Below are 23,375 nucleotides of genomic sequence, written 5' to 3'. Positions count from 1 at the left end.
TTGCTTCAAGCTTTTCATATTTTATTGGCTATCTCTGCTTTTTAGTTTTATGAATTAATCTGTTAAGTCTTAAAATAGCAAGTCACAGAAGAAAAAGTAAAGTTCTATCAAGAGTTCATAAAACAGAGGAGAAGTAATTATGAAAAGGATAAGATGAGTGCTCTCAATAAAGGTGATCTAAACCCTACATACACACACAGAAGGATGTTATTCAAACCAAATTAAACCCATGAGATATACCCAAACCTGTTCTCATGCCAGAACTGCCTTGGTGTACTACAAAGGAAGGAATCCTCTCTGGGAGATCCTCTCCTTAGAGAGATTGGAATATTGGAGTGGATTTATCACATAACACTTGTTCATCTACCCTGAGAAGGTCCAGAGGACACACTTCTCACAATGACTGAGAAATAAATCTGTGAGGTGGGGGCAGCATCAATGAAGAGCTCCGTGGTCACTCTTTTCTGTAGGTCAGAAATTATAGTGGGAACTTCTGCACTGAATTGGGATCCTTAAGTGCATTGGGGGTAATTGGATTCTGGGGTGGCAGGGGCCAAGAGCTAGCAGTTAGTCACCAAAGACAGGGGGGTGTGGTTAGCATAATTGAGAACAGAGTCAAAACAGTAATCAGAATAGACTGACTTGCAGAGACCTATGGCATCAACTAGTAAATGATTGTGTCTCTAGAAGAGAAATAGATGTCAGTCTACTAAATTCTTACTTGATCTGAGGAAGAGGAAGGATTCTAGGTAAAATGAGCTGTAGTCTAACCTGTATCCTCAGAACATGGTCATGGCCTCTCAATCAATTCCCAGATGTGAGTCAGTTTACAGACAGGGAACCACTTAAATGGCAGGGAGGCTAAGTCCCCTTGAAGTAAGACTTTGCTATACTGTCGAAATTTTATATTATTGATATTACTCCCAGCCTTCCCTCAAGGGACCTATGACTTTTTATTAGGCATTGGGGCAAAATAAATAATCAGATTCTTCAGGGAAATAATTGGCTCTAAACTGATACTAATTCCAGGAGACCTAAAATGTCACTGTGGTCCCCCAGTTTAAGCTGGTCTTATAGAGGCCAAGTGATCAATGGAGTTTTAGCTTACTTAGGTTTATCTCATAGTGGGTTCAGTGGTTCTATAAACACATCCTGAGGTTATTTCTTAGTTCTGAAACAGGTAATTGGAATAGACACACTCAGCTATTGCAGAATTCCCATATCATAATGCTTCTGCTTAACATATTATGGCTAACTCAGGTAAAACTGAAGATGCATATATTTTTCCCCAGACTGATTTGACTCAAAGCCATGCTCAGTAATTGGATCCACCATGAAGCCCTCAATTTCTGGACAATGCTCATTACATCCCATCCTTATAGGACTTAGCATAATACCAACAGCTTTTTGCCTTCATGAAGTGATCATTGAATAAAATAGTGTACACACCCTTTTTGTATAATATCTATGATAATGATTGCTTGCTAATATCTTCTACCATCATTGCCTCCATCATTATTCAAGAGCCACAGGGAGTTATACATGGGCAGAAATGAGATGAACTTTCTTCATGATTAATATTGCATTGGTTTGTGCCTATCTTTTACATTCTTGAAGACTAATGTTTATTATATGCCATAATAACAGCAGTTGCTGTATATTCTAACTCACATTGAGAGAATAGTAAAACATAATCTCCCTAAAGCTTGGCATGCAAGTTACTCTTCAACAAAAAAGATTCAAGTGGTTGAGTTACATTTCCGCACACCCCATTTAGTCCTGATTTTACTGAAAACCACACTTCTGAGATGTTTAAATTGTATTTTTACCCACTGAAGTGAAAAGCTACCCTCTCACAAATGGACTGTGCTATAGTTTAGTCCATCAACCAGTTTATTTCAACCTCGTGTAGTTAGCATTGCTAGAAGCATCTTAAAGCACGTGAGGGAAGAAATCTCTAGGAAATGAATATGAAAACAGTGATCTCCTTCCTAGGTGCCCGAAAGCATTTCTGAAAGGCATTTTTCAGGCAGGAAGTGGCTCAGATTTTAACTGCGTAATGAAAGCTAACGAGGATGAGGAAGATAGTGTCACTAATGATCAGGAAATGAAATATGCAAAGGATGACCAATCCCTTCCGCAGAGCAGTGCTTCACATAGATGTTGTGTAGATGGACAGTGAGGAGCATGAGTTCTTAGGTGATTCAGCAGAGAAGAGAGGAAGTCAACCTAGAAAAGTATAGAATAACTTTCCCAGGACTGCATTTTGACTGCTCTGAAGTGCATGCAGTGGCAGTCTTTCTTGTTTTATGTAAAAGTGTATGTGGGGGGAAAAAGCAAGAATTATGGCTTGTAGAAGGCTTTTGCTATCAGGGGAAATTCCCTACTGCAAAGGCAGAAGAACTGAGGTGGGAAAACACACAATTTATTGGCCCCTAACTCATATTTTATTTTTGCGAAGCAACTTCAGTAGATAGAAGCTACTTCATGGGAAAGAGAGAAAACAACACTGTTGTGTGTTTTTGTTTTAGGACTTTGGCTTTGCTTTTCTTCATATTTCTATTTTCAGAAAAGGAAACCAGCATGATACATCTTAATTTAAAAATTCTGTGGTTAATGCATTTTTCTATCTTTAGGAAAGAATGATATGCGGTGATCAGTTGGTTGGGATTAATCCATGGGAAGTAAGGATATTAGCAGTCACAAATACCCGAGGTACTGCGTATCTGTGATTCCCTATACATCACTGATGGATTTGAGCCCCAATAGGTTTGGCCTCAGTGCTGCACAATGCAAACAAGCATCTATTTTTGTTTCTGAATTGGCAGCATCTTTGCTAAAAGGTTCCGGACTCTGTGTGCTCAGAGACGTGTTTTCCATGGTGTTAAAATTAGGTAACAATGACACTGACCATATATTCCAACATACATTTGATGGAATAGTTTTGTTTTGTAGATATTGCTTTATGAAAAGTCTTACATATAAAAGAAATGTCAGTCACCTTAAAGTTATTAATTTAATGGGTAATATAGTGTAAAATAAAACATACAAAACTGAAGTTGTGGCATAAATCCTGAATTTATTGCTGCTATGTTTAGATTGTATTGCGTTAAGATAGAAGTGACCAAAAAGAAATAGATTTAAATAAAAAGGCATTTTTTTCTGGAATAGGTAAAAGAAGAATCCCAAGTACCTCCCATTTCTTCTCCCTGCTACCACCCTCCCCCAGTGGTATTCATCATGACATACAAGAAAAGCAATCAGCATTGACTCAGTGTAGACTCTGGAATTGAAAGTAAGTGTGCTCTTTTATAACTTAGTTACTCTCTGTGCACAGTATATTGGGTTTCAAAAATAAAGTTATAAATATTATTCTTTTGTACAAAACTGTGGTGAAGGCATGTGAAACATCCCGAAAGCAAATATAGTTAACGAACATCAATATTTAGGAAGTATGGATTTTAGTAGGGGTTTGAGCCAGTCTGATTAAAGTAACAAACTAATGCGGTTTCCATAAGAATACATCCTACATAAAGTTTACTATGGAATAGAAAGAAAAGTGGAATAATTGTAGTTTGCTATAGTATTACCCCCCCCCCCAGTATGGCCACTCAAACATCTGTGCGTGTCCAGTTTTTCACACACAGACTGTACTGAAACTTTGGCTCTCACTGTCCATTGTGGTCCACCCTGATTGGTTATTAGCCTGAAAATAAGTTACAATTTTCTGTAACTTGTGATTTCAGATAATCAGCAAAATGTCTGTTAAAGAATGAATGAATTTACACTCTAAATTGAGGAATATGCCTATTGGATTATAAAGTTACTTAAACTTAAGCTCAGCTTCAGGAAATAAGGTCACAGCATCATCTCTCTTCTGCATTGGAGCAATCTTTCCATTCCTTTGACCAGCTTCTATTTCTATGACTTTTGGGGGGGGGGGGGCTACATAGAGCTGAGATTGGAAAATGTTCTTTGTGTAAAAGAGCAAACAAAAATGCAATTTTCCCACTTTTTCTCTCCCATACAAAATCGTTGTGAGCTAGACTTTTCCTTTGCCTCTACAGATAAATTTGTTTTGGGGCTTGGGAGCAATATTTCTTTATCATCACCACCTCTTCACCTGCCCTCCTCTCACATAGCAATTAGTTACCTTCTCTTAGTAGATTAGGGGTTCATAGTTGTCCAGTGGTACATTAGAGCAATACAGAATGGGTCTCATACTCTTCTAAATAGAAAAGTATAAATCTTAGTAAGTTTTGTTAAGTAATGAATAACACAATTATTTAAAGGTGCCTCTCTTGTGTTGTCAAGGTATAGGCACTCCATTGATCTTTCTTGTTACCAAGGATATCATTAAAACATCTGTTATATGCCCAAATACGTTCTACGCACTGGGGAGAGGAAAGGACACCCATATTCAAGCATCTCATGGTTTTGTGGGGAAGAATAGAGTGGATACATTTACTGTGATATTCAAATCACACATGGCTCAATTCCAGAGAGGTATTTGTGAAATAGGCACAAATAGAATAGAAATGGAAGATGAGGCTGGAAAGGAAAGTTGGGATCTTTTCGTGGAGACTCTGAAACCAATGAAGAGAAAGTGTTGGGTAATGTATGTAGAAACAGACTTGGCTGTTAATGGAGGCAGGGCAGTTATTGCGGTAGGGGCAGGTGATGAAATATGGACCAGTATGTGCCAGCATGAAAAACCCTGCAATAATAATGGAGGCCTTTAAAAGCCATTTCCTGTGATTAGATTACACTCAGAATATTCAGGATGTAAATGACCTATCAAATGTAATCATCCTTATGTAATGCTATCCATATTAACCTATATCTACTGGGTCAGTTACTTATTTTTTATTAACTGTAGGCACTGGAATCTTATAAATCTAACAAAATTTTTAACAAACTCCCATAGCACTGATAGAGAGCAGGATTCACTACCTATAACTTCAAGGAATAGGACATAATTTGCATTCTTACCAGGAATTCAATGTCAACAGATATCAATTCCTTGAAATACACTTCTTATTAAAGTAGTAACAGTATATAAAACTCATAAATGACTCAAGGAGGAAACAGGCTTTGATAGAAAACTAACCTTAAAACGCAAAAAAAGGACACAATTATTATTGATGTCATCGGTTTAAATTTCCTACCCTAAAAAAGAACTTTAATTACCATATGCTTATCATGTTGGTTGAATTCATTTATAGAGAGAATACAATCATTAATTATCATAATTAAGACACCTGAATTGAAAATGAATGGCATTCATTCTAACCTCAGTTGTAGCTATGTTTTATCTCTGACAGTTGGGTTTCCAATCAAATGTTATCTGATTTTTTCCCCTTAATCATTAAGAAATGCTTTACTAATTAGCACATAAAATTCATGCCACATCAGACTGAATTGAATCAAGGCCTATTATCTTGAGCAGTGAGACACTTTGAAATTCTCAGTAATAGGGCATGAATATGTTATACGGTTCATACACATTTCATGAACCTCCACATTAGCACTATTTTTTTTTCCAAGACAGTGCCATTAGTTATGCCATTTTCAGGACCTTTAATTCGATCATGCTGTTTAACAGCCTGTTAGATTGTGGTGCTATAAAGTCATACATTAATTTATCTTTGGTTACACTTCGGCAAAATGATTGTATTTGGTTATAAATATCCTGGATGGAATGAAAAAGAACAGGCTAGCTGAAAGGTACAAAGTGCTGTTGAGATAAACCCTAGCTTTAGTATTTTATGAATAGTAATTTGGGATTTGTGCCAGATATCCTCTCTTGGCCCTCCAGGTCCTCTCTCCCTGACCTTATTCACTATGCTCTCTGACCAGGGGCCGGACCTGTATGACCACATCACTGGGCTCCCTGATGGCTGGCTTCCCTTTGGCTTTAGCTAATGGGGAGCTTCTGGTGGGAGGTCCAGGAGAAAGAAAAGAGTGATATCAGGGTATTATTTCACTCACTCCTTCTCTGTGATGCCACTAAGTCTGTCTTTGTCCCTCAACTGAAATTCTCTGTTTTGGTCAAAACAAGCTTTAGGATTCTCTGTTTCCAGTTCAGAAATGTCCTCTTTCTCATCCCTTTCCATGCTCCTGGTGTTATTAGGCCTACATTACTGCACACAAAATGTTGTACACCAAATTATGGCCATCAGGGTCTTAATAGCAAAAACAAAAGTTAGCAACAGAATTGGTGGTCAACATTGAGAAACTATCCAAAATTCTTGATTTCTTGCCAGTGAGCTGGCAGTGCAAAACCCACATTCCCACTTGGCAACAGTAAGCAGAAGCTACATGGATTTGTGTCCTTTGGACACCTGGAAGATGCATTTTTCAACCTGTTGCCTTCCTCATCAGTCCTATGGCTCTCTTTTGCTTTATGGCTAGCTTGTCTTCTGCATTCCTTGCAATACTTGCATTCTTTGTAGACATTTGAGTTTGTACCTTTTGTGCAAATAGGTTTTATAATGAATGGGTGGTATACCTGTGCAGTTCAAACATTCTTCTGGAATTAATATGATATTTCAATTTATGTTTCTACAAGGATTAAATAATGGTTTGGTGATAATCCTGCTCCATTTGGCTAATATTCTTCTTTGATTAGGTCGTTGGTCCGAGTAAATTTCAGTTGAGACTCTCCCTTCAGTTTGCAGAGACTAAAAAGAAAACTTGAGTTGTTTCAAGCCCCACAAACATTGAGTAGCAGTACTAACGAAATGGAAATATGTAGAAGAAATGAATCAGGAAAAAAGTCTCTTTTAATTTGTATGCAGAGAAAAGTTGTAATGCTTATGAAAAATAAAACATATTCATAGATCAAGAACCTAAAATAGCTAATGTTAATATTAAAGAATTTTTGTCACTTATATATAGTGTGTTATTCACTGTACTATATATTATTTATGATACATAACATATTAAATAAATTTTGTTTAATATGATATAATAAATAATTGATTGATTATATGATAAAACAAGCAAAATTTTACTATACAAAAGTTTTAATGTATTATATTAGCAAATTATATTACATTTCTAGAATAAATTTAAATTAGAAATAAATTTAAATAAAATTAAATTGGTGTTTAAATGCATTTAAATTTAGTTAAAAACTATACAATTTCTATTCTACCCTTTACTTAAAATAACTATATATATTATTACTCTTTTAAAATTCATATAGATGCCCCATAATTACCTTAACCTACCCAATTTTTAAAAAAGTGTATCTGGGGCGCCTGGGTGGCGCAGTCGGTTAAGCGTCCGACTTCAGCCAGGTCACGATCTCGCGGTCCGTGAGTTCGAGCCCCGAGTCGGGCTCTGGGCTGATGGCTCAGAGCCTGGAGCCTGCTTCCGATTCTGTGTCTCCCTCTCTCTCTGCCCCTCCCCCGTTCATGCTCTGTCTCTCTCTGTCCCAAAAATAAATAAACGTTGAAAAAAAAATTAAAAAAAAATAAAAAATAAAAAAGTGTATCAGATTTTACTATTATGAATTTTGGGGTTGATTGTTCTTCTACACATATCTTTTGCATATTTTAAAGTTATTTCCTTAGAATGTTTATGAGATAATCCCAGAAATAAATAAAACAGCCTTTTAAACAAATATTTTGACAAATTTTCTTTGTTCCAATAAATGGATTAATTAATTAAAAGGAGTTTTGCCATGTGTCAGGCACTGAGCAGACTGTACTGTTTTGACATGTATTAACTTACCTCTTCTACTAAAATAATTATAATCTTGGAATCACAAAATGCTAAAGATCAGTAAGTATTTACAGCTGATGTTTGAACAACACAGAGGTTAGGGGCACTGACTGCCTATACAGTTGAAAGTCCATCCATGTATATAAATTTTGGCTCCCCTCAAAACTTAACTTCTAATAGCCTGCTTTTGACCAGAAGCCTTACCAAAAATGTAAACAGATGATTAACACATAGTTCATGTGTTATATGTAGTATATATTGTAAAGTATATATACTTACAGTAAAGTCAGTACACTGACTTTATATACAGTATATACTGACTTACAGTAAAGTCAGCTAAGAGAAAAGAAAATGTCATTAAGAAAATCATAAGGAAGAGAAAATACACTTACAGTACCGTACTGTTTTTATTGAAAAAAAAAATCCACATGTAAGTGGACCTGTGCAGTTTAAACCCATGTGGCTCAAGGTCAGCTTTATTTAGCATCTGTTTTGTGCAAAGCAAAGCTGTAAGCTCAAACAAGGCATAAACATGGATTATCCTAGCTTCCTTCACTTTATATATCTTAAATCTAGTTGAGCTTTGAGTTTTGATTATTGCTGAGTTAATGAATTCCTATGCTCTATCATGCCAGATACCATAAACATACACAACACAATAACATAATAACATACACACACACGCACACACACACACACACAGTCACAGGGCATTTTTTGGTAAAATGAATTAGAATTCCTTTTGTTCATATTTTCCCACCACAGTATTCTTTCAGTAAATAAAGAAATGTGGATGCTGTAAAATGAAGCCTGCTATTAACCATTAAGCAAAGATTTCATGTTGTGATTACATCACTGTCTTGATTTAAGTGTGTGTGTGTGTGTGTATGTGTGTGCAGAAAACAAGAATTGGGGACAGGTGGGTGACACTCCATGATATTGGAGTCCACGACTCACGGACCTAATAGCTCTGGTACATCCTTTGGTCTTCCTCTGGTCTACCCCTTCTTTACACAAGTGAGAAAACTGAAAATCAGCAAGACACATTAACCTACCTAATGTCATGCAGCTAATTAGCGGCAGGACTGTCTCCTACAATTTATTCATCTGGGGGCTGCAGTCCAGGTGAAGCTTGAGAACATACTGGGTTTTTGTAGTTGACTTTGTTTTCCTTCTTTCATAGATAGCAACGAGATTTGCAGTCACACTGTGTGGGGTCTTTCACATTGTCCCAGAAGACTGAATAAAAGACAGGAGGTTGCATGCAATGTTATTTCAAGATCATAAGATATTTTAAAAACAGATGGCAGTATACATGAAAGATCACAGGAGATAGCAGTTCACAGCAGTAATTAAAAGGATCCTGAACAATAGAAAGACTTTTAAATTAAGCAGTAAACTTTACATAATTAGGCATTCTTTTTTTGTTGTTGTCATTGATGTTTGGCACAGGTTTTAGACAAGAAGTATTTTTTTTTCTGTCAACAGTATCTTTCTCCCTATATTTTATGCACAGAAGGCAGTTGAAAGTTGTTTCCAGTCAGAAATCAGAATGGGAGGGTGAAGTAAGTTCCAGCTGAATCGCTGAAACAGACTAGTTCTGGAATTTTCCCAAGGCCCTATAGTGAGCCCATTCTGTCTGAAAAACATGGCAATACTATCTACCACAAGGATGGGATTGCTTGTTTGCTTGCTTGCTTGGTTGTTTTATTTATTTATTTATTTATTTATTTATTTATTTATTTATTATGTTAATTTATTTTTAATGTTTATTTTTAATGTTTATTTTTAATGTTTATTTATTTTTGAAAGAGAGAGAGAGTGAGCGGGGAAGGGGCAAAGAGAGAGGGAGACACAATCCAAAGCAGGCCCCAGACTCTGAGCTGTCAGCACAGAGTCCAACGCGGGGATTGAATTCACGACCTGAAGATCGTGACCTGAGCCAAAATTGGACGCTTAACCCACTGAGCCACCCAGGCGGCCCAGGATGGTATTTCTTTAAAGAGGAAATATCACAACACAGAAATTTTTTGAAAAATTACACATTTGCCCATGCAATAGTGTTATAATATCCTTTCACCAATTTCTGTAGTTCTGAAAATGTGCTTTGTTTCTAAAGCAAAACATGAGCAAAAACAGTAAGAGAAAAAAAGGATCAGATAGAAATTCCATGGATTGATTTGCTAAATTGCACAAGTAGAAACATAGTAAGAAATGGTCAAGACTTTAGAAATGATTTAGTCCAATATTTTTTTTGTCTTTGATGTAATGTTTCCTGAGCAAACACTCAGTGGGCCAATCACTGAATGAAATGCCAGTGATAGCTAAGACAAGGTCACTTGCCTGAGGCACTTACCCCTAGACTTCACTCTGTGTGTATGCAGTTTTTTTTTTTTAACGTTTGTTTATTATTGAGAGACAGCGAGAGACACAGCGTGAACATGGGAGGGGCAGAGAAAGAGGGAGACACATAATCCAAAGCAGGCTCCAGGTTCTGAGCTGTCAGCACAGAGTCCGACAGGGGGCTTGAACTCAAACCGAGAGACCACGACCTGAGCTGAAGTCTGACGCTCAACCGATTGAGCCAATCAGGCGCCCCATATGGTATGTTTCAATACAGTGTGGTATATGAACTAAAATCACCTTTGATGCTTTGTAAGTGTTCTAGAGTTTTCAGAGTACATATCTTTTACCTCTTTGGTTAGGTTTATTCCTACGTATCTTATGGTTTAGGATGGAATTGTAAATGGGATTGATTCCTTGATTTTTTTTTTCTGCTGGTTCATTATTGTTATACAGAATTATGGCAGATTTCTATACGTTGATTTTATATTGTGCAACTTTGCTGAATTCATGTATTAGTTCCAGCAATTTTTTGGTGGAGTCTTTCTGGTTTTCTACATAGAGTATCATGTCTGCAAATAGTGAAAGTCTGACTTCTTCCTTGCCAATTTAGATGCCTTTTATTTCTTCTAGTTGTCTGATTGCTGAGGGTAAGACTTCCAGTACCATGTTAAATAGTAACAGTGAGAGTGGACCCATCTGTCTTGCTCCTGACCATAGAGGAAAAGCTCTCAGTTTCTCCCCATTGAGGAAGATATTAGCTGTGGGTCTTTTGTATATGGTCTTACTGATGTCTCGGTATGTTCCCTCTATCCCTCCTTTGTTGAGGGTTTTTATCAAGAATAGATGCTGTATTTCGTCAAATGCTTTTCCTGCATCTGTTGAGAGGATCATATAGTTCTTATTCTTTCTTTTATTAATGTAGTATATCACGTTGATTGATTTGTGAATATTGAGCCACCCCTGCAGCCCAGGAATAAATCCCACTTGACTGTAGTGAATAATTCTTTTAATGTAGTCTTGGGTTCAATTTGATAGGATCTTGTTGAGAATTTTTGCATCCATGTTCATCAGGGACATTGGCCTGTAATTCTCCTTTTAAGTGGGTTGTCTTTGGAATCAGGGAAATGCTGGCCTTAAAGAAGGTGTTTGGAAGTTTTCCTTCCATTTCTATTTTTTGGGACAGTTAAAGAAGAATACATATTAACTCTTCTTTAAATAGCTGGTAGAATTCCCCTGAGAAGCCATCTAGCCCTAGACTTTTGTTTGTTGAGAGATTTTTGATTACTGGTTCAATTTCCTTTCTGGTTATGAGTCTGTTCAAATTTTCTATTTCTTCCTGTTTCAGTTTTGGTAGTTTGTATGTTTCTAGGAATTTATCCAGTATGTTTCTTCCAGATTGCCCAGTTTGTTGGCATATAATTTTTCATAATATTCTCTTATAATTATTTGTATTTCTATGGCATTGGTTGTGATCTCTCCTCTGTAATTTGTGATTTTATTTATTTGCATCCTTTCTCTTTTCTTTTAGGAGGTTATCAATTTATCAATTCCTTCAAATAGCCAGCCCTTAGTTTTGTTGATGTGTTCTACTGTTTGTTGTTGTTTTTGTTGTTCCTATATCATTTATTTCTTATTCTCTTTTTCAAGTTTATTTATTTTAAGAAAGAGAGAGAGCATGCAAGTGAGCACATTGGTGGTGGAGGGGCAGAAGGAGTGGGAGGGAGAGAATCCCAAGCATGTTATGCGCTATCACAGGCATGGGGGGCTTGAACTCATGAACTGTGAGATCATGAGCTGAGCCAAAATCAAGAGTTGGACACTCTACCATCTGACCCACCCAAATGCCCCTATATCATCTGTTTCACTCTAATCTTTATTATTTCCCTTCTTCTATTGGCTTTAGGCTTTATTGCTGTATGCTTTAGGTGTAAGGATTGGTTGTGTATTTGAGACTTTTCTTGCTTCTTGAGGTAGACCTTTGATGGTTCAAAAGAATCGAGTGTTTAGTAGGGTGGAAGATAGGAATATTGTAGTAGAATGCAGAATATTTTGAGATCCTTCTGTGGAAAGAGACTTTGTCCCAATAATGATTCTAGATTACCTGTGTAATGCCATGATGCCATATGTGGGATTTTTTTTTAAAACTTCCTCTGCTCTAACCCTGTACTAATCTCTAGGTGCTTGCTTGCACACTTGACTGGCCATGATTTTTGGTATAACAGAGTTTTGGTATATTGTAATCTTTCCACTCCTTCATTATTTCAGTTCCAACACATTATGCACCCTTGACTTTATGGAATGGAAAGATTTTTGGGTGCAGAAAATGAGACTGGCATTATGTCAGACAGGAGATGGGTTTACACTGTGGCTTCTGCAAATGTTGCACTGCCCTCCACTTTCAAGCATTCCAAAAAGAAAATGAAAAGTTTTGATCTTCTTACTAGTTAACCAAAGTCATGTTTTGGGATTAGGTGGGATGTAAGGTGACATTCTTTCCTTGTTTATAAATGTGTACCCCTTTGTAATGGAACTTGGTGAATTGCCCAGATTTTGTTCCTTTTGAGAACTTTCCTTCTCCTTGCCATACAGTAGTGTTGGGCCTACCCAGCCGTTCCATGTCCTTTGTCCAGGCTAATCAGGGTCCTTCCTGGCAACATAACATCTGGCCCATAGGAGAGAGAGTGCATTTGCTGGCATCACAAGCTGTGAGCATGGAGCTCCTAGTGATTCTTTTCCAATGTATGTTAAGAAGCACTTGCCATAATCAACTTGAGGCAAGTTGAGTTGAGAAATGGAGGGTACAGATCTATGAAGGCCTCACCAGGGGCCTAATACAGCCTGCCTTGGTGATGGGTCTTTTTTAAAAACAAAACAGGGGCGCCTGGGTGGCGCAGTCGGTTGGGCGTCCGACTTCAGCCAGGTCATGATCTCGCGGTCCGGGAGTTCGAGCCCCGCATCGGGCTCTGGGCTGATGGCTCAGAGCCTGGAGCCTGTTTCTGATTCTGTGTCTCCCTCTCTCTCTCTGCCCCTCCCCCATTCATGCTCTGTCTCTCTCTGTCCCAAAAATAAATAAACGTTGAAAAAAAAAAAAAACAAAACAAAACAAAGCAAAAGTCTTTCTTTAGCTCACTTAAGAACTTGCCAAAGAAAAAATTCTGACAAAGGAGATAATGAATATAATCAGAGTTCCTAGTCTCAGGTCCTTCATATGAAAACATTTCTCTGAATTCTAATAAATAAATGATCAAAGTACAGATGGTTTCACTAAATTATAACATGTGTGAAATTGTGCTTCTGTTCATCAGTTGGCTTGTCACAGAGGAGCTTTACATATCCTGCTGACTGAGGGGCAGTTTGGTAGGTATTTCTCAGAGAAGGTCATGCTTAACAAGTGAAGCAAATAAGATTTATTCCAGTATATAGGGGTAGGGCTTATTTTGTGTGGAGCTAAAATGGAAAACCTGAGTCCAAAAGTAAGGCAGATTCTCACTTGATTCAAGAATTAAAATGCAATAGTTTCATCTTTTGAAATAGCTTAACTGAGTGCCTCGTGAGAGAAAAAGAATGTTGCCCCATTACTGAAGGTGGTCAAACAGATGTCTGCATGACCTTTGGCTGGAATATTAGCAGTGGAAATTTTGGCATTGGGTAGGAGATGAAAGCTTCAAATTCTGTGTAAACACCCAAGATTTCTTTAAAACACAGATGAGTAATGATGGAAGACAATTAATAAAGCCTTATATTTAATCCTACTTAAACAGAAGGTATCCTTTCCCTGAGCACACGGGTCCTTTCTAGAAGTCATGCCACTTCAAAGTCAATCTTTCTGGGAAGAAAGAAGCAAGTCTATTTTAATGTGTAGGAACAAAATATCTACCGGAAAACATGGTCCAGCACAATTTATATGTAGGCTACTTGTCAAGAAAATAATGTAGGACACCCAGAAATTCAGATAAATCAGATCAAATCATGTCACTGAATCTGAAAGTACCATCATATCTATAATCATAGCTATTAATACTATCATCCAACGTATATCCAAAACAGAGATGAATTAGTGCAGATACTCTAAAGTTGCTGAAAGCTGAAAAGGCAAAGGGTAGTTGTCATGAAAAACACTACCTACTAGAAACAAGCAGGGTCTAAGTTAGAGATCTCAAATCATCAGGGAGATGGAACATCAGGAACCTTTAGATAAGAGTTTGGATGCTGATTCTTTGATCATTTCAACGGGTTAACAAAATGCCACAAAGGAAACTAAAAACAAAACAAACAAACAAAAAAACACTTCTTCAGGAAACAGGCATTTCGCTCCCCTTAAATTCTATATATATGATGATGGGGCACCTGGGTGGTTCAGTCGGTTGGGCGTCTGACTTCAGCTCAGGTCATGATCTCACGGTTTGTGAGTTCAAGCTCCGCATCGAGCTCTGTGCTGACAGCTCGGAGCCTGGAGCCTGTTTTGGATTCTGTGTCTCCTCCTCTCTCTGCCCCTCCCATGCTTGTGCTCCATCTCTCTGTCTCTCAATAACAAATAAATGTTAAAAAAATGTTTTATATATATGTGATGAAAGATTTAACATCACAGAACAAACACACCCACAAATGTACATATAAATAAATATACATGTATATGTGTCCATGTATATATGGACACATGTGTGTTCATATGAATACAATATTATGTAATATATGAATACATATATGCATATAGAAATGCATACTTTCAGGGCACCTGGGTGGCTCAGTTGTTTAAGGATCTGACTCTTGATTTCATGACTCAGGTCATGATCTCTCGGTTTGGTTAAAGAGATGGAGTCCTGTGTCGGGCTCTGTGCTGACAGTGTGGAGCCTGTTTGGGATTCTCTTTCTCCCTCTCTCTCTCTGCCCGTCCCCCCCACTTCTGTGCTCTTTCTCTCTCTCTCTCTCTCTCTCAAAATAAATAAACTTTAAAATAAAAGGAAACACACACTTCCCTGCATTCTAACACAAAATATACCTAACACAAAGTCTTTTCTTTGTGACTGGAGATTAATAAGTATTTGATAAATAAGTTTATGCATGCTTACTATTTTGAGGCTGGGATTACAGTGGAGCATCAAAAGGACAGAATTCCTAAGTAAATTGTTTCAGTTGTTCATCGACTCGGGTCAATATTGTTACCAATTCTAATTCCATAATTTAGAATGCCTGCAGAGTTTATAGCTAGGTAGGGTGGATTTGCCCCTATGCTAAGTCACCACAATGTGCTGTGTATTTTATTTCCTGGTGCTCTCAGCTGCCATTATTTATACATTCAGAGCACTACTGGACACAGTATTGGAGACCAATCATACCTTCTGCATGGGTGCATCAAGGTCCATCTTTGCTATTTAGTTTCAATGTCCACAGCTTTGTTCATTTCTTTACTTCCTTGTGGGTCCATAGCTATGAAACTGTTAGAAAAATGGTTTTTGTATAAGCAAAGAATTAAAGTAAATCAAGTATGGTAAAATTGCTTCAGCTGAAAGAAGAAAGTAGATGTTGGTGAGCAAAGTGAGAAAAGAGATCTACTTTGACCTGGCATCATTTTATAGGCATGCCCGCCTTTTTGTGAAAATGTCTGAACTTTAGGCTTGGAAATTTTCCTGAGTAAACCAGAGAATGAGATAGTTAAGCAGGGGGAATATCTAGGCTATCTATTTCATTGCTTAAACATGCTTTTTTTTCCCTTAAGAACAAATGTTCATTTTACCTTCCTACGGATACTACATACAAATGTATTATCCTCCTCACAGGTGTGCAATCAATATACAGCCGGATTGAAATACTTAATATACAACCAGCTAATTTATAAAAATAATCTCTAAAAGAACTATTCTTCCAGTTCTAATATGTTATATTTGTGATTTTTATCTATGAATCATGTAAATTAAAACACAAAATATGGACTCACACATATACACACATACTTATCAGTGTATGCTTGGGCCAGAGACTTTATTCTTCTGTTAACCTGATATCTAGTATGATTGAATTGAGAGTAATATATGACAGAAAATATATTTCCAAATATAAAATCTCTTGGTGGGCCTTAGTACTGTGAAAAACTTAGGGTACCATTTAGCACATTGTTCAAAAATTGCCAAAAATTACATCTTAGGTCAAAACTCATGTTTGAAAAAAAATATTTCTTGGAAGATTGTAGTACACACACAGTATAAAATTAAGTTTATTTTACTTGACCTTGAAGATCTCGCTGTGGCCTACTGTTATTTAGATTTCATGTGGAAGACTTCATGCATCCTCCTGTTCACTATGGTCCATCCTCTGTACTTTCTTATTTAGTCACTTTGTTTTAATTCGTGGAGGATATACAAAGCAGTGTGAATATACAAAGGAGGCCTTACATTCAATCTAATGTCTTATGTTCACATCTGAAATTCTTTGAATATTTTAAATGAATAATATGTCAAAACATATGGCAAAATTATTTCTTCAGAAATTCACCTGGATGTAGCCCTTGACCTCGAAGTGAGTTTTGTTGACTTGGATACACAGAATATGTCCCTGTAGGAATCCTGAATATAGGACTATGAGTGGAATTTGTGCTAGTTTTTTTTTCTTCTCCCAAGTGGCACCAAATTAATCTCTGAGATTGATAAATTTAGACTTTCATCTATCAGGTAATTTCAATAAAACATCACAAATAAACATGAAACAAATTGCCATGGTTGCTTGCACCAAAGTTTACAAATTCCTTCAGTGGTAAAATGGTAACCAGACTATTTGTGGTTTTCTTGGATTCTTAAGGAACTTTACCTTTCATGGTAGTTCTTAAATGTACCGGGAAAAATTGGATTTTATACAGCAAAGAGACTTTAAAGAATTGACATATTACCACTTTCAGTGTGGAAACCAGGAAATGGGAACCTCAATGCTTTGTATCCTAGAATTTTACTAATATGACCATTGTCTTGCTCTGGCAAGTGGGGTTCTTTGAAGAAGTAGATGATAGAACTCCTCATGCCAGAAATACATATACATAAACTGAAAACATTCCCTACAGTGGAAACATGCCCTATAGTGGGTATGCTGTAATTACCTACATTGAATTTCTTCTAAGATCGAACATGTATTAATATGTTGTGTGTATGTGTGCATGTGTGTTTTTGTGTGTGTGTGTGTGGGTGTGAATAAGAACATGCAGAAAAAGGGGCTCTCAGTCTATGAGATCATTGAATGTAGTTACATTTTTGAAGTAGAAAAGATTACACTTTATCCAGAAATTTCTTCTTGATTTGGGCATGTACATTTTGGATTGCTTTTTTTAAGTTTTTTTTTTTTTAATGTTTATTTATTTTTGAGAGAGAGAGAGAGACAAAGCATGAGTGGGGGAGGGGCAGAGAGCGAGGGAGACAGAATCTGAAGCAGGTTCCAGGCTCTGAGCTGTCAGCACAGAGCCCGATGTGGGGCTCGAACTCACAAACCGTGAGATCATGACCTGAACCGAAGTCGGGCACTTAACCAGACTGAGCCACTCAGGCACCCAGAATTTCTTCATTTCTGTAGTCATTGGTTCATTTCATGAGTTTGTTTTTCAATCATTCATGAATAAATATTTGTTGAATTGATTTTTTTGGAAAAGATTCACAGCAGATGAGCAGGTAGCAGTATTGTAGTTGTACAGATAAAATGGATCTTATGATGCAAAGATCTTATAATCCATCCCTGGTGAAATGGCAAAGTGTTTATCTAACCAAATTTTAATTTGGCAAACCTTGGTCTGGTATGGATCCCATCACCAGAGTTCTTCCCTACAGACAACAGGCTAAAGTTGGGAGAAATACTATTTTTCATTTATTTATTTATTTATGTATTTATTTATTTATTATTTATTTATTTTTTCAATGTTTATTTATTTTTGGGACAGAGACAGAGCATGAACAGGGGAGGGGCAGAGAGAGAGGGAGACACAGAATCAGAAACAGGCTCCAGGCTCCGAGCCATCAGCCCAGAGCCTGACGCGGGGCTCGAACTCACGGACCGCGAGATCGTGACCTGGCTGAAGTCGGACGCTTAACCGACTGCGCCACCCAGGCGCCCCATTTATTTTTTTTTTAAGTTCCTTGAGATACCCTGGTAAAAGGTGGAGCTAAAGACAGAAGTTTTCAAATTAAAATACTTGCATTTGAATTCTGGCTTTTCTACTTATGAGATCTGTGACTTAGGTCAATTATATATAAGTTGAGGATAGCAAGAATATCTACATAGGGTTTGTGATTATTAAATTAAATTAAATGAGCACCACCCTTGGCATTTGTCACTCACTCAACAAATGTTAGCATAATGGTTATTACGACTTTCTCTTACTGAAGCCAAAGGTTTATATATCAGTCATAGTTCTCATATGTGTTGGTGCCATAAACCTTAAATTTAAATTATTTAAAGTTTTGTTTATATGGGCTTCAAAAATGTCTACTTTTAACAGGTATATATATTTGTGAACTACTCATTGTTTAAGTACTTCCAGGAACCTTCTGCCTCAACAAAAATGACTTTTATTTTATGGAATTAAAAGAAACACATCATAACCTGATTCTCTTAAGACTAATTGCATTTGTTGTAGAATTATTAAACACACACACACAGAAGTATGATTTCTGACATTTAATACCCTAGTCAAAAGTGAAAGTTGAATTAAATCTAGGGAAAATGTCATTTATTTTTAAAGGAGAGCATAAGGTGATAAAAATAGTCTTTCAATTAATACTCATGCCCTCAGAGTCATACTTTGGAATTAATATAAATTAGTCCCCAGAAATCTATTTCAACAAGTCATTTGAGAAGAGAGAAAAACTATATAATCATGTCCCCTGAGAAATAAATAGCTTTTCTTCAAGATGAACTTGAGCTTGTGGACCAAAAGTGACTCGATCAAGAAACTTGGGTTGAAACAGAAGCAGAGAGAAAAAAAAAAAAAAAAGGAATGTTATTCTTAAGGAGGATGGTCCACTTTTGATGCAATTTGCATAAATCCCAAAGTCCAACAGAGAAAAATGGACAAGAAAAAAAGACAAATGAGATTAAAATTACTTAATAGAATTTAGAAATCTTAGGGGATTCGCAAGGAAACAACATAAGACTGCAAAGCCATTTCTGTATCCTTAAAAGGAGATCTTTCAAAGCTATTCTGAAATTAAAGAAAACAAGAGTCACTTCTAAAAATCTACCATAGGACAAAAAGAAATTAAATTTGAGCCCAGTTTATATTGAATGTTGCTTCTAAGAGTAAATTGGCTTAAAGGAGTAGGAAGATACCAGATCATGAGATGATTTACCACTATTCATGAGTCCTTTGCCAATTCTTAAAAAAAAAATAGTATTTAAGACTCCATCCACTTGATAACTTCACCTTTCTATAAATTACTGTCTCTATATTAATATTTTCTTTATCAAGTACATGGTGATGGCTTATTTTTTTTTACTAACACATCAAGGGGTCACCCAAAATTGCAGGTTTGTTTCTAACTTAAAGATAGAATCAGGGGTACCTGGGTTAAGCATCAGACTTTGGCTCAGGTCATGATCTTGTGATTTGCAAATTCAAGCCCCATATAGGGCTTTCTGCTGTCAGCACAGAGCCTGCTTCAGATCCTCTGTACCCCTCTGTCTCTACCCATCCCCCACTTGCATTCTCTCTCTCTCTCTCTCTCTCTCTCTCTCTCTTGCTCTCTCTCAAAAATAAAAACTTAAAAAGATAGGATAAGACAGGATTCCTATCTTTCTGCTTGTTAATATGTTTTTGACTCAAGCATAGAAAAATCAAGTGTTCTGTTTTTATTTCAGTTTGTTTCACAATTCATGCTTGTCTACATGTCTTTATTTTGTCTTGATTTTTTTTTCTAGCCATTGAGATATTTCCAGAATCCAAACTGTATTACTTTCAAGACATGTACATGGGAAAGCGGTGTTATTAAGAATCTTTCCATAATTAAAAGTTGTTTCCTTAATGATCAGCCCATACATAACAGGAGGACATACTTGAAGTGGAAGGCCATGGGTTCTGACCCCGTTTGGGTCTGGAAATCTGGATCAGATGGATTTGTTAGTGAGCACAGCCCTTAACTGTCATGATGAGAGTCTAAGGACAACTTCCTAGGGAGAAGTTAACTGTCAGACTGAGGCACCAGTTCACAGGGACTGGACAACACATTCCCCTCTTCACTGAGACTTCACACAATGATAAAAAGAAGTTAGCAATTAGGGCGCTCATGAATGCACCGTAAATTACTGAGACTATACAGTAATTCTTTTGAAGCTTGAATGTATATGAGAATCACCTTGGAATCTTGTTACGCATGATAATCCCCGGCTTTCCACCTTTGAGACCCTTTAATTCCAGAGGCCTGGATAAGAGCCCGAGGCCTTGCATGTCTGAGGGGAGTCTCAGGTGAATCTAATGATGGGGATGTTTGGCAAACTGTTTTGAGGTATAGAAATGGAGCCGACCTTTTTTCTTTGTGTTTCCTGTCATTTTTCTTTCCATTTTTCCAAAAAAGGTCTTTATTTGTTTTGAGAGAGAGAGTGTGTATGAGAGGGACAAAGAGAGAATCTCAAGCAGGCTCCATGCTCAGTGCAGAGCCCAAAGTGGAGCTCAATCCCACGACCATAAGATCATGACCTGAGCTGAAATCAAGAGTCAGATGCTTAAATGACTGAGTCACTCAGGTGCCCCTTTTCATTTTTCTTCTAGGATATCAGTTGCTTTGAAGCTGCAAACTCTTTGCTGTACTTTCTCTTTGCACCTATAGTATTTTTTGATTTTCCCTCTTAATTTTATTCTGCTGAGATCTTATGAAGGAATTCACTCCATAAATCTGATAGCTTAGTGTGGGAATTAGAAGCTATGGCCCCAGGTTGAATCTGGACGCACCCATTTATTTATACATTGTTTATGGCAGCTTCTGTGGTTCAATGGGAGAAATGAACAGTTGCAGCTGAGATCAACTGTTTATCTGGAAAGCTTAAATATTTATTATCTGGGTCTTTATAGGAAAAGTTTGTTGAGGATGTGAGGGCGATCTGGCTGCGACATCTGTCACCCCATTGATCGCCAGGATTGATTCAGCTGATCTGGCTGGCTAGGCGGGTGTACGCTTCCTCCCTCACAGCTCCAAGTGTGTCGGTCCGGAAGCAGTGCATTACGTCGAAGAGGATGACCTTCCTTGATAGAGGAGGACCGTTTTTCCGTCAAGGGTATACGAGTAGCTGTGCTCCCCTGCTAGAACTAGGAGAAGGTAGGGTAGTCAAGCTTCCAAGACTCCAGACATCCAAATGAGGGGCTGCACGTGGCAGTCTGCCTTTCTTTAAAAAATTAAAAAAAAAATGTTGAATCCTAGTAAATTCATGACAGGTGACATCATTGTTCCTACATAGTGGAATATTGTAAGAAGTCTGAAAATCGAGGTCAAGATGATGCCTTGATAACAGCCAAGAAGCTAGGGTGATTTCTTCTAGGTCTATGTATTGGGCAGGGGCAAAGGACTGTCAAGAAGTGTGTTGGGACAACAAATTCAGTTTCAGGAGTGGAGTATTATGTAGCAGAATCTCAGGATAGAAGACACTAGAGAGACTAACTCTTAGCCCAACTCCTGCCAAGTGGGTAGTGTTAAAAAAACTCCAAAATGCAATGGAGTCAATGTGAAGACCTAATTGGCTTCATTCAGTGATTCACAAATCCGATAGCATCCCATCTAGCAAACAGAAAGGAGTGTCAAAAAGCTGCAGAAAAGGAAAAGTTTTTAAAGGCAGAAAGGGGGTGGGACAAAGAAGTCATAAACAAAAGAAAGGATTATTTCAAGCAAGGTTATCTTACTTTGGGGGAAGGCAGGGGCCAATCAGGTACCTCACTAGTGCCAACCAGGAGATTCTAGACAGACTGGTTAAGATTATATTCTTAGGAGAGGCTGAAACTTCCATTAGGTTAGGTATTAACTTTTGGTTTGCTGACATGGAGTTTAACACAAGTGATCCCATTTTGGGCCTGTTTTTCTCTTTTTTAACCTTAGCAATCAATTGTTCATTTAAGTCTAAAATTCTTTTGTATCATCTTGAGTCTCATAACAGATCCCCTGTCTGCAGCAGCTAGTGCTTACACAGATAAGAATCAAGTTGATAAGGCATTAGACAGGGATTATGAAAGCCAGCTTAATTAAAGAAACTTCAATGGGATCATAAATAATCAGTGCAAGTTATTAACTTTTGACAACTGCTCATCCGTACTGAGTTCGAATGACTTCTGGCCTATAAAGTCCTTAATCTAATTCTGAATGAATACAGTTCATAAGGGAGAAATACCCTTTATAATGCCTTGGCTATAATCAACAAATCTTTGAAGCAGAAATTTCCGCAAATATACTTAAACACACTTTACATGTTCTTATATTCATTTTTGATGCCATTATTTTTTTCAACTTAGAAACCTCATGGAAAAAACTTGTATGTTCTGTAAAAACTAGATAAAATGTTGCTTTCTCTATAGACTATTGAAATTACGTGTTTTTCTTTATTCACTCAGTATACTTTAATATTTGCCATAACAGTAGTAATTCAATCTGACAGTTTTAGTTGTGTATAGTCCTGTATTACCCACTAGCCCATAAGCTCCAAGTGGTCACAGACCATAGCTTATTCTTCTTGGAATCCCCCAACATACCTGTACTTGTGCCTTGCATGAAATAGATCAATATACTAGTTGAACGGGTTACAGTTTCTTCTGCTGTCTTTCATAGTTTCTTTTTTGATATGTCATTCATAGGTAGGTATCTAAGAACATTTTTCTTTGCTTGGGTACTTTTGAGAATTCAGCACCTTCTCTAATTTTGTTAATTTTTAAAACACATTATCAGAAACTGGACAGAATTAAGACTGGTTGTTTGGGGAAGAATTACCAAGTTGGTTGATTTAATCTAGTAGTTTGTCAGAGAGAGACAGAGAGACTGTGTGCTTTTCTGTATTAGGGTAACTTTTACCCCATATAAAATGGGTAGCTATATGGTTTTCAGAATAAAAGTAGAAATGTGGACCCCAGAGGGCTAGGACGTCAGGAGCATTCAGTGACCCACCAGAGAATTCCAACACTCTGTCTTAGGAGTTGTGGTAGATGTAACTCAGAACTCAGATAGGTTTTCCAAACTGTGCTTCACAGGATATTGGTGGAGGAGGCAGATAATGGTTTGGGTAATTGTATGTAACTCATCATGCATGCTATTTATTTTTTTAAGCTACAGAATTTGCACTGACTACCTGTTAGAGAT

This window comes from Prionailurus viverrinus, chromosome E2 (genome assembly GCF_022837055.1).
Source record: "Prionailurus viverrinus isolate Anna chromosome E2, UM_Priviv_1.0, whole genome shotgun sequence".
NCBI lineage: Eukaryota > Metazoa > Chordata > Mammalia > Carnivora > Felidae > Prionailurus > Prionailurus viverrinus.
The sequence above is the reverse complement of the archived record's forward strand: the minus strand, read 5'-3'. Positions refer to the sequence as shown.